Here is a 12,771-nt window from a genome sequence, read left to right as displayed (position 1 = left end):
TGTTTAGAGTGAAATTGAAGTAGCTCAATTATGAATCTATTTTATCTAGATCCCAAAATTAGCCTCTGAAATGATGGATACTCAGATGTAATTAGCATTACAGAAAGAAGTTAAACACAATCTGCTTTAAGAATATTCCGAGATAAAAATAAGAATATCCAGCCAAAGGTATGGGAGCTGATACCAGAAGCCTAAGCAATCTTTCCTAAATACAAGGAGCCTCCAGTGCACACAGAGCCAGGTGGCAAGGAGCTAGGCAGCCTGAGAGGGGAAAAAACAAAGCAGCCTGGAAACACTCTGTCATTACATTTCTTTCACAGCAGAAAACAGGGTTTGGAAAATAAGGTCAGGATAGCACCTCCCGCTCTTAGGAACTTACCCACTTCTGAACAACCACAAACCACACACAACCCACTGAGAAGCATCACTTCAGAAGGGAGGCATTCCCACGGGGAGAACAATATGCTCTCCTAATGCTCTGGAAAATACATGCTCTGAAAGAAGATGCATCCTCAGGCTATAAAAATTACCTAAGCACCTCCGATATGGGGAAAGAGTAATGAATTTAAGTTTTTTCAACCATCCCCAGCTCACTGACCATCAGCGTGCCTGCTTGCCTGCCAAGAGAGAGGGCTTGGCAGGGAGAGGATGGCTTCTGCCACCACTGTCACCTGCGTGGAAAAGCCAAGGCACAGGTGAGCTGGGGCATGAGGTGGGGAAAAGCTGGTTTCTGCAAGAAAATCAGCATGTTCTGGTAGCAGAATGCATGGATGCAGCTGCAGGTAAATGGTGGGTCAATGCTAATCTAACCACGGTGTGCTAATGGCCTAATAAAGGCAAACCATATGCGATTTTCATTATAGTAGCAGTGACACTTTAGTGACTTCTGATATATGCTAGTTCTGCACTTAGGCCCCGAATAGAGAAAATATTGAAGGCTGTAAGTAATTCTGATCATGCTAATCAACTGTCCCTTTCATTTCGGTGGCCCTACTTTAGCGCTCATAATTATGTACATAAGAAATCAGAGCCTTGGTAGGAGGATATTTTTAAATTAGTGGCTTTAAACTCTTTCAAACAAGCCTCTTTTACCTAGATGAGTCAAAAAAAAAAAAAAAAAAAAAGAGAGAGAGAACTTAAAGGGAGCATCAGTGATTGGTGAAGCTCAGAGGCTTTGATGAAGCACAAAGCCCCGTGCTTCTTGCTGTGATGCCTTTCCCGCTGTCTTCTCCCTCCTCCTCCCCAGTTTCTCTCATGCAAACCAGGTCGGTGGGCACACATCATTTGAGTGTTAGGACAACACAATTCCTCTACAATCCAGCCGGGTTGTAATGCGACTCAAGTAGGATCCATTAAAAGGAAAAATCAGCTTAATAGACAGTGGGATCACCACACTGGCAAGTAATGACATTCACTCTCATCTCCAGTAACAGAGAAAGGGCAACGTGCTTCCTTCCCCCAGTATCTGTGCAGATACTTTTGCTGACAATCAAAAGCACTTAATGCATACAGATCGTATTTCCCTGCACACACACTTTACCACTGGGTAATCCTCATCCAGCCGAGCTTCAATGTCATTCCCAGACACAGAGACTCAGAGCAGCAGCCCCGAGCTCCAGCACAGGGAACCGCCTCGGCTGCGCCCCAGTGCCACGGGCACGGCCGGGAAATCAGCTCCACGCCGTAGCTGTGATCACGCTGCAGACAATGGTAACCTCCACCAAAGGCATGAGGGCAAGCATCTTAAAACATCCTGGCTGAAAGCATATTTAAATCTCTGGATGCTCCGGGGCCATGGCAGAGGTACATGTGACTGCGGCATTCAGTTAGCTTGAGCATAGCACCAGCACAGGAAACATCCCGTGGTTATTTTGCACATTTTCAAGATTGGTAATGTTTAAAAAAAAAAAAAAAAAAAAGTCAAGGTAACATTCTCACTCCTTTACCCTCCTACTTCCAAGTTTAACATACACACTGCATGCATGCGAATGACATAAGGACACAAAGACAGAATTTTCTGCACGTCAATAAAGTGCTATGTACTTTAATTATTAATTGTTGTTATTATATATGTCTTAGCAGGGGATAATGGATAAATGGCCTATTCTCACACCAACCTAATAAGCAAGAAAAAAAATAATAAAGTGGAAATATACCTCTGAAATATAAAGGGCAATTTTCACTCTATTGTAAGATCTTTATCTTCACACAGAGGAAAGCACTAGGGGCCTAATTCTAATTTAAGCCTAAACCATTTTATCCCCCTCAGTAAGCTGAATGGGGACCTAGAAGTGAACCTGAATCGCATTTACACTGATTTTTAAGGCCACCGCTAATAATAATAATAATAAAAAAAAAAAAAAGTCCTCGTTACACCCCAAGAATTAGGCCATGGGACAAGTTAGTCTCTCAAGTTAGAGCTGAAGCAGCCACGAGGCAGGCGCAAATGTCCAGGCTCACCACAGCACCCAGCGAGATGCTTCACGAGTTGGTGGAGATGCGGCCGTACTCCGCTTTGGAGGCTGCTGACCTTCTCAGACCAGCGAGCGCTGCTACGCTCCCAACCCTCTCTTTGCTAATAAATCTCAGGCACTGCAGCCCACAGTAATTTCCATGCACATCCAATACCCCAGAACAGCGTCCGCAGAAAGATTACAAAATTGCCTGTACTAGGGCTGATGACATCTTCTGGCCAGTCGCCAGGCTAAAAGCTTCAGGTCAGAAGAAAGCTTTGAATTCTTGTTTCGTGAGCCGAGGAGCACACGACTGATGGCAGAGGTATGCGTTTCGCCTCCAAATGAGCACAGGCTCTGTTCGTTAATCTCCACCTAATAAGGGGAGTGAAAGAAATGAATGGCAACCCGCTGATGATCCAAGATACAGCCCACTTGCTGTGGGATCCCACACGGTGCTCAAGGGGGGCAGCCTCATGCACCTGATAGCTGGATATTTGGGTCTGGTTCTGATATGGGCTCCCTCTGTGGCTGCAGGCAGTTAATGCAGTTAACTTCCATGCCACAAGAGCCACGAGGAGCACAGCACTGACTCAAAATCCCTGCCACCAACTGCAGACATCTGGGAAAGAAGTTTTCCCAGCATGGCCAAGCACTGGACCTGCAGCACTAGGAAAAAAAAAAAAATATTAAGCAAAATCTACATGGTTTACTTCAAAAGGCAGCTGGAATTTGGAGCCGACTTGGCCGTTAATTTTTCACATATCCAATGCAACCAACTCGTTTTTCAATTCTCATGCTTCATTATTCAATGGGGAGTGTGAGGAAAAGGAACCAGTTTGTAGATCATTCCAAGCAGCTTATTAATTTAGCACGGCTGGCTAATAGGATTTGTTTTCATCTTTGAAAAATGAATGAAATTTCTTCTTTTTCATTATTTAAAAGTAAGAAATTAATGTGCTTAATTCTTACGCAGTCTCAGGAATGCACCCTTGCTCTTACGCCCTAGCAGTGAGCCCTCTGAAACAAAGTGCCCCATGCGCACAGCTAAGCATCAATAATAAGACACCTTGGTCTTTCTTACTCAATAACCCAGAAATGCTGAACCAGAAGCCTCTTTGGTTACAAAATGAACAGCACTCCTCCTTCCAGCATGCAACCTCCTTTCTCAAGGATGGTATTTTTCTTCCCATGGCAACCACAGCACTCTTATGTAGTTTTTTGCTTGCTGCAAGTTTAGTCTAAAGCGTTCTTCTTCCAAAGCAATACACTCTTTAAAAAGGCAAATTTTAAATATTTTTCACATACAATTTCTTCTGGATGGGAATCACAGGCCCCAGATGCCAAGTTGTAGAGTCTGCTTTATTAGCAGCAGCTGGCTCCTTGGCAGGCTTCTGAGGCAGTCGGGCTTGTGGTTTTGGAGTGGCCTCAGAGCCTAGGATGCAGCTGGACAGCTATGCTAATGGAGTAGCCAATTTGGTTGTATTCACCTTTGGTTATCCCAAGTTTGTACTCTTTTATCCACTTGAAAGCTAAGTCTTGGAAAGATTCCCCAATAACACCGATATGTTGACTTTTCCTATCAAAGTACATATTTTTTAATAAAAACGTATATATATGACTCCAACATGCAGTTCTCCATTAAAACATGTGTTATTTAACCAATTGTGAACACACACAATCCATTTCACTTTGAATTGAGTGTTTTCCAGCTGCTAGCTTCATCTCACTTAGAGTCCAATTGCAACACAATTCCCTTAGCTCCTGATTGAGAAGATAAAATACGGCAAAGTAAATACAAATAAATTGTGCAAATATCAGTTTACAGCTCACACTAGCAAACCTGTCTTCTGTTTACACCCTACTGTACAAAGAAGTAATTTCTGAGAGCTGGAGGGTTCTTGCTGGCCAATTATAGTAATGATGAGAGGATGCCACCAACTTACAGACCTGTTTATGGGGTTTTGTAGCTGATAGAATGACAAATCTCATATTAAGCCAACGATGATCACAGCTGAAGAGAAATCAGAGAGGCAAGGTAAACAGAATAAAAAGAATGAGATGAAAAACACAGCAACTCTTCTGCCTTAGGCTGGCATCCTCAATGAGGAACAGCACCACAAGGCAAAACGTATTTCATGTCCACAGCCAGGTAGAATAGAGAAGCAAGTAAGAGATGAACAACGGAACTGGCAACACAGAAACCTTCTGCATTTTTAGAAAGGCTGCAGTCAGAGGAGCTCAAGTCATAATTTTCTTCCAACGTGCCACCCCAAGCCAGTCATTTAGATTCCTTATGTCTCAGTTTAGCCACCTGTAATGATTCTTCCTTACCTTTACGTGGCTTATATAATGCCCTGTGATTACTGGATGAAAGACTATCGAGGACTGCAATATTACTTAAAACTGGGGAAAATATAGAAATGTAACTTAACAATGCAGTTATTCCTGATTCTTTTGTAGACAAAAACGATTTCTGCATACAATAATTTTGCTTCCCTATACCTAAGCTGAATGAAATCATTTCAAAGCTTAAGAAAATAAAATGCCAATTGAATTAGCTTTCTCATGGATTATATATATATATTTTACAAAACAAAATTAAACTTAGAATTATTGAATGACAAGTGTTCTCTTGCTTATGCTTCTTGTATATAATGAACATTTTTCTGTTCCAAACAATATCTTTAGGCCACAAGAAAGAATTGTCATTATGTTTGGCTTACCTTTAATTTTCCCACAAAAACAAAAAAAATCACTTCTGAAAAATGACAATCATTTAAAAATAAAAGCCCTCTAATTGGCACAATAGTCATTTTACAGTCTGATTAAAACTGGATTTTGATGGGTCAGTACGGTACTTTTTGAGATCTTTGTTTCACACACAAAGCTGTTGAAATTAGTAGGTTAAATACTCCTGAGGCTCGCAATTCCCTTGAAGCCAGCACGAAGCACTGAAGCTCCATAAAGCACAAACTGAGGAAGAATTTAGCTCAGTTTAAGCTCAGTCTTCTCTGCCCTAAAACACTTCTCTTCAAGTCATGACTGCCTACCTGGTAGCATTTAATAAACAGCTACAGGTAGACAATATATAGGAAGCATCCAAGGGAAGAGGAGGACCTTTATTGGACTATACCTGCAAAGTGCGTCTCATTTTACACAATTCTACGTCCATTTAATGCATGCAAATGCATTAACAACAAGCTTCTTGGCTGTCTTTAAGAGCACCGAAAGTTTACAACTGTTAACTAGGGTGACATAAACCAGAAGCCTTATTTTTGTTGTTGTTGTTGTTTCTCACTGATCGCAATATCTTCTGTTTCCCCTATGATTGACGTATTTCATTCGGCTGTGGAGTCAATCTGTACGCCACCCAATTTCCCACCATTATCTAACGGGAAACTTCAAAAGCAAATAGGCCAGGTGGAAAGCGGCTGATTTTGAAGTGTGATGAAGTTTAAAGAACAAAGTGGATTAGAGCACATATTATTAGGATAGACTGTTGGCCATCGCTCCTGAGGATGAGCAGGCCTCAGCAAAAAAAAACAGTGGAAGGCCCAGGAAGGACGTGGAGATGGAGAACATCATTTGCAGGCTGAGAAGGCCCTGACAAACGCTGCTCCCTGGTTTTGGCCACTGCAAAAATGTAGCTGCAAAGGCACCGAAATCAGCCCTTTGCCCTCCCCTCCCTACATTTTGCTATACCAGCAATAAAACTACTCATCTCTCACAAGCGATTTTCTGTTCCCCCCGCACTGCCTGAGGCGCCGAGCAAAACTACAGCAGCTTCCCTGAATTTAGGGCCTCTCACATCCAGGCAGGAGGGTACAATTTAGTCCTTAGTACTAAAAAGCCAAAGGCTAGGAATGGAGCTGTGTCACCAAAAAATATTTTCCGCTCTGGAAAGTAACCTCCCTGGCCTTGTCCCCTCCCGTGTGCTTGGTGGCAGGAGGCCCCCGTGGCAGATCTGGAGCATTATTTATCTCCCAGCACGGGAGGAGAACCCTTCCATTGGATAAAGTATTTTGGCAGGTTGGCAACCTTGTAAACAATAACCTATATTCTTTGACATAAATTAGTGTTATTGCTTCATTAGCCGATCCATTCATATTTTATTGATGTACTGAAACTAAATGTGAACAGAACCTAGATCTTAAAAGTACTAAATGCGGGCAATCTGGACTATAAAACATTGCAATTCCCCCAGCAAGAGCACAGATCAAAATATGACAGCAATTACTGCCTGTGATACAACAACTTCATGGTGAAAAAATGGAGATAAAAGTAACTTTAAGTAAGCAGAGATTATTATTTGTGTTTACATTTCCAAACATTTTGGGGCTATGGTGATGAGTTTTCACTCCATCTGAAGTTTTGGAATAAAAACACAGACTGAAAATCTGATCATTTAACTCACCAAATGTTTGCAAAAACAAATGGGGTTTTGGTTCTAATAAGCTGAATTTACTCTCTAGGCATTTGTTTTCAAGTGGTAGACTAAAAGTGTCTTGGATATGAGATGTAGGAGGCATGTGCTGTGTTGTCCTGCTTCTCTGCACCCAGTCCACACATACCACCATGTCAACACTGATGCAAGAACCTGAGCATAACAAAAGCCCATCACATAAAACTGAACTTAAAGCTCAGAAGAGAAACAGAACATCTGATATAATCTTTCCTCTCCACACGAGAACTTAGTGAGCAGAGATCAGAAGCAGATGTTTTCGTGTTTTGTGGAACAAAAGACCAACTAAACCAACCAACAAAAAGGTTTGCTTTCTTTTTTTCGTCTTCTTCTTTTCTCCAAAATCTGAGAGATTTGCTCAGTTTGTCTTTCCTATGCAAGAATTCTGTGGGAAATCTGCCACTTAACGTGCAAATTGTTGGGATGGAGGAACCAGAGGTGGCAGAGCTCCCCAAGAACAGTCCCCATCACCTCCCCACCATGCCACAACACTTTTGTAGGTGTGTACGGGGCACCTCTTCCCCCTCCACCCAGCCTTATATATAAAGTTGAGCTGTGCCTCTCCTGCTGCGGCCAAACCAATCCACAAGATACAGAGTTTGGGAAGGGTCTGTCCCAAAAACAACAACGTGATGCCATCAGGGCAGAATTTGAGGCATTCCGCAATAGCTGGAGCTCGTGCTTCCCTCGGGGCCCTTTGGGCTACAGCAACACACATCCCAGGCCAGGGGCCAGAGGATGCCCACAGAAAATATGAGCCATCACAAGTCTCATCACGTTTTTGCTTCCAGTGCAAACTCCTTTTACAAGTACTTGATAGCAAACAGCTTTTAGAAAAAGTGCCAGTACGAGTCATTACAGCTGATACCTAACTCTTTGCATAGGGAGAGCCAACCTCATGAGACAGATGCCTGTAATGTCATTTAAAGGACAGCTAGAATGCCCTCTGACAGTAAGTTGATACTGCTGAGAGAAGACTGATAACAGCAGCTAGGATTTAGGCATCAGCCTACAGGGGTAGCTGGCCAAGGCGGTGCTGAGCACCCTCATGCTTGGGACAGCCCCGAGTGTGGCACCGCTGAAGGCAGCCAGGGCAGCTGCATGTGGGATCACCAAAAACAGTGCCACAGGAGGCAGCCAGGTCTGAAGCCCCATGTTAGGTGTCCCTGTGTCTCATTTTAGGTACTCTGCATTCTTAAAACAAGTTGTCTGTGAAACAAAGTGAGATTTGTAATGAAGTCACCATTACATGAGCTACAACACTGTCTGGGTCCATGCAAAAACTGAGGTGAAGGAATGGATTTGCAAACCTTCAGGAAACTTGGTGATGAGGTGGATGTTGCAGGCCTTCATCCGGAGAAAAGCAGCTTTGAGCATCACACTACCAGAATCCCAGGCATACACAGCTTGTTTGGTACCTAGGAGGGTTGCCAAGATTTGCCATGACAAATTTTTGGACTTAAGCACTTGCTTTTTCAGCTAATTCACTGAGTGCTTGAACTCATATGCCAAGGGAGTTTCAGACAGCTGAGTACTCTCCACTCTGTTAGTGGAGAGTCTTTCTGGTGTCCTACAAAACCTCCAGATTTCATGCATCAGGTATGTGAGGTACTGTGGGAAACGCTATTTAGTTTTCTTTGATTTAATAAGCATCTACTATAATTTACGTTTTCACTTTTTTTCCAGACATCAATCAAATCTACTTGAGGCAAAATTTACTAAATAAACTAAATAAGGAATGCAAAAATAGAGAACCTCTTTATTGTACATTTGGGATTTTTAGAATTACACTCAATTTATTTACAGCCATTTCTACCTTTTTCTTTAAAATTCAACTTTCTATAAACGATGCTATTTTTGAGGGTTAATTTGCTCAAGCAGGCTGTGAAAGAGGGAAAAGAATAAGAAGAAAAATCATTCGCCTTTTAATCTATGAAAAAAAATATTTCCTTATTCTAGTTTCCATTCATACGCTTATTAGGAAATCAGACATACCTTAGACTGAGTGATAGTCTGAGCACTAAAGCCAACGGGCACTCAGGAGGTATCCTGTGTTCATACCAAATGCAGACTGAGCCAAAAGGTCCAAACTGATCAGACCACCCTCAGGCTTATTTGCCCTCCTCTATAACTAGATTTCACAGCAGCTATGGCCTGGCATGCACTTTGTTTTCATGGCTGGAGGTCCTGAGAATATCCACAGGTCTACGGAATGATGAACATCTCCCATATATTCTAATACTTAGAGTCATCAGAAGATTTCTTAGCAACCAGTGAGATTGGTTTCTGTTGTGTTTTTTGTTGTTGTTGTTGTTGTTGTTGTTGTTGTTGGGGTTTATTTGATTGATTTTTTTCCTAGAACTTAAATAAAAATTATTAACTTCTTTTGAAAAGTAAAAATCACACCTGGATGTCCACATTGTTGCAAAATCACTGAATCTGTGAATACATGCAACCCTGCTCTGCTGGTTATATATGTGAAAGACCCTTCATTGTTTACACTGTAATCCAGTATTATTTGAGCCCTTTGGCTTCTAATTCCTACTTCTTTCTTCAGTATCACAGTTCAGTTTCATTTGGTCAAAGGCATTCCCCCATCTCTGTTTTCTAGGACTTCTCAGAGCAAGAAAAAAAAATCTAGATTTACTACACAGTAAATTCTCAAATTCTTCCCATTTCTTCAACAACAGACTGTGTTTCTGCACTTGTCCTGAGTTTCAAATGTCATTTGACTCATGCACTCAGAAACGTTGACTCAATTAAAATATCCATACAAAGCTAACTCGCACTGTGGTAAGAATAATCTACCCTTTTCCCGATATCCTTAGAGTGGCTCATAACCAATGCAGAAACTTAATTTCATCGTGACAGCTCTCTTTTCTCAGTTCCCTCAAATCATAATTATTTTCCACTAAGTGTTGTGGGATGATGAGCCAAGTATCTGGCTAACATACACAGATTCAGCTGAAGACATTTCACCCAAACCATTTTGGGCTTTGTGCCATGTACTTTTTCCACACTGTGCAGAATGTTACCAGGAACCTGAGCTCAGAGGTGAAGAGCAATGGGGGGACTCAGTTTCTTTGTTACTCATCTGTGTAAAATCCAACACCATATTAATTGGGATAATGAGGCACTTCTATTGCAAGTGGTATAAATTCAGAGTAACAAGATACATCTGTTAAAATTCCTGACACAACCAGAAAGGGAAAATAAAATAAAATCAAAAGATTCTAACACATTCATCTGTATTTACTACATTTTTCATCCAAATTATGTATTTTTTGATAAACAAGAGCTTAAATTTCCTTCTACACTGCAACATCGGCTCCAATTGCTTCTGTTAGCTTTCTGGCTTTTTGACCTTTTAATATTTTGCATTCACACATGATTTATTTTTTAAGTCTGCGTTTTTTCTCTGGAAAGAATATGCATTTGAAGTCATTTCAAATGTTAAATCAGGATAAGTAAAATTAGAAAGAAAATCTCCTTAATACATTCTGTAATAAATTTTGTACCAAGCTTCAGAACAGAAGCTTGAAGAATGTTAGCATGTGACTAGAATGTTTATATTTCAAATCAGATACGTATAAATAATCTAGAAGTCTTAGTACCAATTAATACCGCTGTCTCAGACTCATATGCACAAAATGTTGAGGAAGAGAAAAAGGAAATTAAAATCTAATGTTAAAAAAAAAAAATTATATATATATATATATTATACATATATATATATTATACATATATATATATTGCTTGCCTTCTGTTGGAGATGATCTGCTCTACTGATGGGAGGAGAGCAGTGGATGTTGTTTACCTTGACTTTAGCAAGGCTTGCAGCATGGTCCTCCCTTAGCATCCTTGTAGTCAGAGGAAGGCATGAGCTGGCTAGCTGGCAAGTCAGGCTCCCAGCAGAGTTGTCAAAGGTTTGACGTCTAAATTCTCAAAGGCTGAAACTGTGGTCAGTAATTTGGTACCATCACCAGCAACCTGGATGATGGGAGGGAGTTCACCCCTGACCATGTCTGCAGATAACACCAAGCTGGAGAGAGTGGCTGTCTCTGGCAAAAAAGTGCTGTCTCAAAATATTAATACGAACACTTGCAGCGCTATCGGAAAGAGCTACTTAACACAAAACTCTTTCACCTCATGCATTATATATGCAGAAAACCCTCCAAGTTTACTTACAGAACAAATGTCTACTAAGTGATTTCTGCAGGTGCAGATACATCCTATAATCAAATTCAACTGCACACAAAGGATTTACTAAAACGGATATATCTCAACTTTATTCCTCTGCTATGCTTTGACCTCAAGTTTAGGTCATTTGCTTAAGTCAGTATTAAACAACAATGTTCCACACAGATTTCAGCAGTAGTAGCATTTATATTAATGCAATAACCTTTGGTTAAAAGAATTAGAAATGCTGAAAAATCCTATTCCTTGGCTTCTTTGGAGATCTACAGTGTGGTCTTAAGAAAACACTGTCTAAGAAAAAGCAGTACCATTTCAGGTGCAGCCTGTTTCTGAATCATTTGAAATGAAATAAACTGTCAGGTCTTTACAGATCTCTGTGACTAGAAGTTACACAATTAATGCCACTGCCAGCCACCATCAGATAGTCAACGCTCAATTTTGGCAAGATTTTAAATTAAATTCCAATCCGCTTTCTTTCTGCTTCTTAAAATGGGGAATACAATCTGACTGCCCCAAGCAAATCAAGGCAAAGTTTTCAAGGGGCAGCGTGCTCAGACCAGGTACTCGGAGTGTCTAGTCACAATCTCAGACATTAAATGCTGCCCACAATAAGTAAGTGGTAAGTACAAGACTCCATTTTTGTTTTTTTTTTTTTTTTTCCCAATAAAACTTGAAAATTGACTTCCTTCAGTGATCATAACAGTGTAGAAGTATACTGAAAAAAAACAATCATGCACTGCAGGTCTCCAAGGTCCGTCTGAAGACAGCTGCAGGTCTGAGTCCTCACTGCACAAGGAACTGAACTATCACTAAATACCTCTGCAAAGGCTGGGATCTTGTGGAAAGGGGAATATACTTGATCAAATATTTGAAAGACCACATGGTAATGGATACTCACACAGGATCCAAATCTAAATTGCACAGGCCCATGAAGCCCAGCATTTCTTAACTTCCAAATCTTTAACGGTATAACCTTAGCTTCCTTTAACATAATTAACAGTATCTGATTATAGAAGCTGACAGTTACTTTACAGAAGAAACACCACGTTTGGGAAAACAAAAAGCTCACCTAGCAGAGAGCTTTACATCTGAGGCTTGCTAATAACAGGTGTTTTGGGAAATGCCATGAAAACAGCAAGCACAAAGTAATTATTCCCAGTGCATCTTTCACTTTGGGACCTCCGAAGCAGAGGCCACACACAGACTATCAATCTAACAGGTGATGAAGTCCCTACCTCTTCCCTAATAGTAGGACTTTAGTCCTCAAAAACCTTCCTGTGGGAATCAATTCTACAACTTAATTTGACATGAAAGAAAAAAAAAATCGTATTTTAAATCTGCCATAATAACAATAACAAGAGGAACAGTAATAGTTGGTGCTTCCTTTCCCCAGTTCTTTAGTTATAAGGATATAATTTCACAGTGGTTCTTTTCACACCTTCTTCCTGCTATTCACAGCATTTTATGTGGAAGTCTACCATACTGCATCCCGTGTCTTTCATAGATAATCCTCAAAGAGCATGGAGTGGTAGCAGACACCCAGTCAGGGGGATTTCTATCCCATTTTTTTGCAAGTAAATAGCAACATTGTCAATACAGTGATGCATGTGCCAAAATACAGAGGCAGATTATTATAAGTGTGAGATGTTTTTAGCA

At 40.9% G+C, this 12,771-nt stretch overlaps 1 protein-coding gene across 4 annotated transcripts in view; it reads right to left on the bottom strand.

Moving 5' to 3' along the window:
• The window catches only part of RBMS3 (RNA binding motif single stranded interacting protein 3), a gene marked incomplete at its 3' end in the record, with an annotated part of 439,521 nt that overhangs the window by 345,239 nt on the left and 81,511 nt on the right, over window positions 1-12,771 (bottom strand). The gene's annotated exons all lie outside the window — the stretch shown is intronic.

Source organism: Aythya ferina (assembly GCF_964211825.1).
Source record: "Aythya ferina genome assembly, chromosome: 2".
NCBI classification, from domain to species: domain Eukaryota; kingdom Metazoa; phylum Chordata; class Aves; order Anseriformes; family Anatidae; genus Aythya; species Aythya ferina.
This window is presented reverse-complemented; position numbering and strand designations above follow the sequence as displayed.